The 6,000-nt window shown below is 39.4% G+C and overlaps 1 protein-coding gene across 2 annotated transcripts in view; it reads right to left on the bottom strand.

The window, feature by feature from the left end:
* Positions 1 to 5,514, bottom strand: part of ITGA4 (integrin subunit alpha 4) — a 145,455-nt gene extending 139,941 nt beyond the window's left edge. Inside the window, exons 1-2 of one of the 2 annotated variants that reach the window (XM_089329049.1) lie at positions 5,303 to 5,514; positions 3,247 to 3,540 (exon numbers count right to left, since the gene is read on the bottom strand). The gene's annotated coding sequence lies outside the window, so the exon portion shown is untranslated. The remainder of the gene's footprint in view (positions 1 to 3,246; positions 3,541 to 5,302) is intronic. The other variant, XM_089329048.1, reaches the window with a different exon arrangement.
* Positions 5,515 to 6,000: the final 486 nt, after the last annotated feature.

Below are 6,000 nucleotides of genomic sequence, written 5' to 3' on the forward strand. Positions count from 1 at the left end.
AAATCCATAAAGACAACAAATGAAAACTAGGAGCTTAAATAGTAAATCAGAATTAAAGGTGGTATAAAATTGTAACTAAATTTTGACTCTTCTACATATAGTACTTCATAGAGAACTGTAAGTTCTAGGGTGTTCTAAAATCAGAACTCTACAAAACCTTACTGAGGTGTGCTCCTGTTCCATTTTAAAAGAAGACAAGGTTGTGTCTGTTCAGAGTGGAAGACATATACAACGGTAAATTTAATTGAAATGAAAATCTTCCTTTGTACTGACTCCATATGTGAGATGATTTCTGCTTCTAATAATGAATTCATAGGATTTATTGCTTTAAAGATTGTTATAATTTAGCTGTACAAAGTGAATCATCACATTTTTCTGTCTCAAAATAGTAGAAACTTGTGTGCTTGTGTGTTCATGCTAATACCCATTTTCATATTTCTATTAGGCAGCAGAAAATTATTTTTAAATGCTATGTATCATTTGAGTCAAGTTCTGCTTATATTTTTTTCTTTTTTGATAGTGGTTCCAATTTCTTTAAAATTGAGTTATCAAATAGATTGATACATCTGACATCCTCAATTGTCTTAGAGGCATTTCCTTTACAAATTCTGGTGAAGATAATGCCTTGAAATGCTTTCAGAAGATTAATCCCAGGCTCTAGACACAGAGTAGGAGAAACACTGTTTTTATCCTGTGGAGGGTCATTGTCTCTGGAATTTCTTTCATCCAACAGGCTCTGGTTTATCCACATGCATCTTTGGCAAGCAAAATCACAACACACCAATTGCATCTTGTTCCGTGTGGGCTATTACCAGAGTGATGTAAATACCATCACCAATTATTATTAACCAAGTCCTGACTCTGCAAAGAGTTCTGCAGAACTAAAATTTCCCTGCAGGAAAGCAGCACTTGGCTTTTAAGTTACTTTATTGAGGTGTAATCTGCACCCCATAAAAATCAATTCATTTTATGTGCACAAAATAATGATTTTTATGCATTTATGCACTGTATACATATACAGACTTGTGACTATGATTGATTTTAGAATATTTCTATCACTTCATAGGAAAAGCCTCCTTGGTTTTCAAATTTGAAAAATAATCACAAATAAATAAATTATTTATGTTTATGAGTATAATATGCAAATATAATTACAGATTCTAATAAGAAATTATTTTTAATCTGTGGATTTTTGTAGTCAGAGTAATACTTTGAAATCTTGCCTATGATGGAGTTGACAAACTTTTGGAGTAAATGTTGCTGCTGTTAGTCTATTATTAAACATGAAGATGTTGAAATTCTAATAGAATTACATACAAATGTGTTCAAGCTGCAGAAAATTCTTGGAAAAAATGCTTTCAAAAGTCATCTTACTACAAATAAGTTTACAAGTTTATCTATAATCATTCTACCAAATGAGATTGTTTCCCTTTACAACTGCTGAAGAGCTAGGGATCATGGGATCTATTTAAAATAATAAATAAGAAAGGACATGAGAAGTTGCTAAATCAAAAAACTGTTTCTAATGGTAGCCTATTTATCAGCACTAACAGTGGAAATGCTGCCCCTCAAGATCATTAATCCAAGCACCTTTCTCAACCAGGCAGCTACTTTAGGGAAGCCCAAATGTCATAAGAAAATGGCCTTACAGTTTCTGCGTTTGCAACTGAAAATTTCTTTTTTCTTTGTTAGTTTCCCAGGATTGCCCTGAGAAAGTACCACAACCTAGGACTTTTGAAACTACAGACGTGTATTTTCTCATCGCTCTGGAGTCTGGAAGTCTGAAATCCAGGTGATATGGGCTAGTCAGGCAGGCAGCTGCTGAGCTGGAAGTCACAGCCCCAATGTAATTCTGTCAATCAACATGCTCCCTGAGCTGCATCTGCTTCATGTAGGACCTAAGGGACACCATGAAGAATGGATATTGTGTTCCATGTGGTATTTCTGGAAGGGTCATATAATTCCCAGGTAGCTTCATGTCCAGAGGACCACCCTAAACTGCATTAAAAAACAATTAATAGGGGTTCTTGCTTTTCTGGTGTTTTTTCTGTTTCTACTCTCCCTCTCCTCCTTTTGGGCAATCTTCTGGCCTACTGTTCAACCATGACTGATATTTCTTTGTGTGGGGCAACCCATGCTCATGTATGTGGATTTACTTTTTCACCTCTTGAATAAAATTTAACTTTTACACATCAGTACTTAGAATGTCTGCCTTTGTGCATAACAAGGGTTTGAAGTAAAAAATTGATACCCTCTTGCCCACATCACAGACATGAGCAAGCCTTGCCCTTCCTTGGGCCCTGGATAGAATTCTTCCTGGATTCTTCCTACTTTGTTGGTGGTGACTAATATATATATATATATTTACATTCCTTGGCTTGCAGCTGCACTGCTGCCATTCCTGCCTCTGTCCTTACAGGTGCTGAACTCCCTGTGCATGTGTTACCTTATCTTAACCTGATGATATCTGCAATGATTTTTTTTTTTTTTTGCCAACCAGGTCATATTAACAGATATTAGGGGCTAGGAATTCAACACATCTTGTGAAGAAACCCAATTTAACCCACAACAATGTGGATCATTAATCATTAATCAGGCATGGGACTCTGTTGTAAACTTGAAAGCCTTTCTGAAGACCAAGGAGTCCTTTTGAGGTCCTACACTCAGGTTGAAATGGGGTTTTCAAAGGTCAGAGGTCTCCTCAAATCATGTAACTATAAAGAAACTAAGAAAAAAAGCTAAAAGTAAAATCTGTAATCTTTCTTATTCTTTCACTATCTGACTAATGTTGTGAAACATACTTAGCATATATTGGGAAGAAATCTCTCTCACTTGTTCTCTAATTTTTCAAGCAAAATACACAGGCAAATATTCTGAAATGGAATCATATGGTGATTTCTTTCTCTTTGCAATTACACTTCACAGGAGTCAGAGCAGTTTCTTTCCCCGTTTGATGTTCAACGGGTTTCTATGGAAACAAGCGGCACAGCTTGGGTTAGATGAGATGCATGTGTCCCACACATTTGGGCATTGTCTGTCATCCCACTGCTCTTAACTCCCATTGTTAGCCTTGTGTAGGCACTATTTACTCATTTGTATCTTAGATTCATATTAATTTTATGATTTTGATTGGTGCCTAAAATATCTACATCTTGTTGATAACAGGATGTTAAGTGAGGCTCTTCCTGTTTGGTTTTCAGTAGAGGCTCAACCAGAGCTGACAAGTATACCCCCACATGACTTCACCTGGACTGGTACAGGAAGGTGCTTCTGTTACCCTTAGCTCACCGAAGCTTCTCATTTAGAAAGCAGTTTAGAAACTCAAGAGAGGAGGAAGCATTTTCAGGAGGAGTCTTGAAAGACAGGTGTCATTGGACTGTGATTCTTTCTGTGAGATGAGGGCTGGGAGGTATGTCCTTGTTCCCTCAGATGTGAGGGGCTTTGTGGAGTTCATGCAGGGAGTTTTCTCTGGGACTTTGGTGGTGTGGTGGAAGACCGTCATGCTGAGTTCCATGAAGACAGGAAGCTGACAGAAGAGACCTGTAGTGACAGAGGAGAGTGCTACTCTTGGAAGTAACCACATCCCCTACAGGGGTCTGGATGAGGACCACATGTGAGAGCCTTCTGAGATTTTCCTGGGATCTGTCTAAGAAAACAGCCTGAAGATCCAGGTGGCCTTGCAGGCTGTCTGGAAATGACTTGCAGATAACCATGGTTGAAGAAGAAGCAAGAAAATGGAGACGCTGAGAAGCACAGAGGTGAGATGCATCTTGAAATCTTGAAATCATCAAGAAAATACCCACAAGAGAAAAAGTCCCTTAAACCTCTGCCAAAGCCACATAGCTAAAGAGTCACGGACCTTTGATGGGGTGGAAAATAACTAACCCCACAAAACAGACTCAGTTGGTCACAAAAGAAAACAAGTTGTTTTCTTTCCTCTTTTTAAAAGATTTATTTATTTATTTGAAAGGTAAAGTGATAGAAAGGGAGAGACACAGAGAGATCTTCTATCTGCTGGTTCACTCACCAAATGGCCATGATGACTCAGGTTGGGCCAGGCTGAAGCCAGGACCCTAGAATTTCCTCCAGGTTTCTAACATGGGTGGCAAGGCAGGCTATCTTCCACTGATTCCCCAGGTGCATTTGTGGGGCACTGTATTGGAATCAGAACAGCCAGAACTCAAACTAGCACTCAGTTTTAGGAATGCCTGCTTTATAAGAGTGGTTTAGCCTGTGCACCATAATGCTGGACCCATTAAGTTGCTTTCTGATTTGTAAATATGTCTTACTTTTTTTTTTTTAAATGAAACTAAAATATTCTTCCATGCAGTGGGCATTCTTTTGCCAGGTAATGATTGGACTCTCACAATGCAGAGAATACACATGACAGTCATTTTCCAAAATACTATGTCATATATATTATGTATATGTGTCAATGGAGGATACCAACATTTAAATAAAGAATACCTGTGTGTATATTTAAAGAACTCTCTCAATTGTAAGTATCTGTTAAACACAATGTGCCAAGAACTGTTTCTCTAAGTGGAAACCTTTGTTTCAGCTGGGTAGTGATTTTAATAGAACCAGCAACAACTTGGAATTCTTCTTGTCAGCTCTTCACATAGGCATCTCACCAGAGAGGGGACATACAAACATGATGCAATTTTTACCTGACTATCATCTACCCACCACTTGGATTTTTTTTAATTTATTGAGAGGTAGTCAAAGAGAGAAATAGAAAGAGAAAAGGCTCCATTTGTTGATTCATCTGCCAAATGCCTGCAATAGCCAGGTTCTGACTGGAGCCAAAGCTGGGACCCAGAGACTCAATCCAGGTCTCTGTATGTGGCAGGAGCCCAATTACTTGAGCCATCACCTACTGCTTCCCAGGGCGCACATTGGTAGGAAGTTGGAATCAGTGTCTGGAGCAGACTGTGGAACCCAGAATCTTTGATTTGGGACATGGGCATCTTAACAACTAGGCCAAATGCCCTGCTCTGTTCACCACTCATCACAGTCTTTGCTAGGACTCAGAATTTAAATAGAAGTTTCCCCAACGAACCCAGTTCCTGTAGTGTTTCTCTTGGTGCAAGTACACATACAGAGGGGTCAGAAAAGACATTTCCCCTTTAGAAACTTCAGAGAGATTTCAGCCCCATCTTATATCCTACTCCTTAATAGAATGTGTCAGCTTAAATGCTACGACCTGATGGTAGCCTCCCGCGCCCTGTACAGTTTTTCCTTACATTCCCCTCCCCAGCTTCCCCATTCTGGCAACTGAAGAACCATTTTCCTTACTTACCAAGGGTGACAATCCTGGACATCTTTCACCTTTCCAGCACATTTAACATCCAAGTTGTGCTCTTACTGTTTTTCAAAACAGCTCCCATTGCTGGATCTTCCTTTGCAGTCTTACCAAGTTTCACTCACTGCCTGCATTCGCCCAGTCTTCAAAACTGTGCCACCCCTGGGTTCTCTCTTTTTGATTGTCCCCACACAGCAGGTGATTGCTCTCTAAAACAGCTCCGCATATCGCTCTTGTTTATGAACATTTTGTGGCTTATCACTGCCTCAGAACAACCATAAAACTCCACATGAAATTGGGACACCATCTCTGGATGATGAAGTCTCTTGGACCATTGTCCATTATGTTTTATTCTTACTCTGTAGAATGCCTTTGTATCCCCAAAGATAATTTCCTTCATTCACTAAAAAATGCTTGCAACTCTGCTAGATGCCAGTGATACCACAGTGGAAATGAAAGAGTCCATTGGCACAAATCACTTGGAGTCTGGAGGGGCAAATGAGTTTCATGTTGGGAAGCACAAAGTCCTATAGGATAGGAAAGACACATAATACCAGGCTTGTGTTACAAGAGAAGGCTCCTCAAAGAAAGTGAGATTTACACTGAGACTGGAAGGCAAGACAGGAATTTTCAAGGGGAAGGCTGGTCAAGCAGTGAACCATGTGGAAGAAAAAGCTTGGGTTACAATCCACAGG

Source organism: Oryctolagus cuniculus, chromosome 3 (genome assembly GCF_051225735.1).
Source record: "Oryctolagus cuniculus isolate XC-2025 breed Fujian yellow rabbit chromosome 3, ASM5122573v1, whole genome shotgun sequence".
Lineage (NCBI taxonomy): Eukaryota > Metazoa > Chordata > Mammalia > Lagomorpha > Leporidae > Oryctolagus > Oryctolagus cuniculus.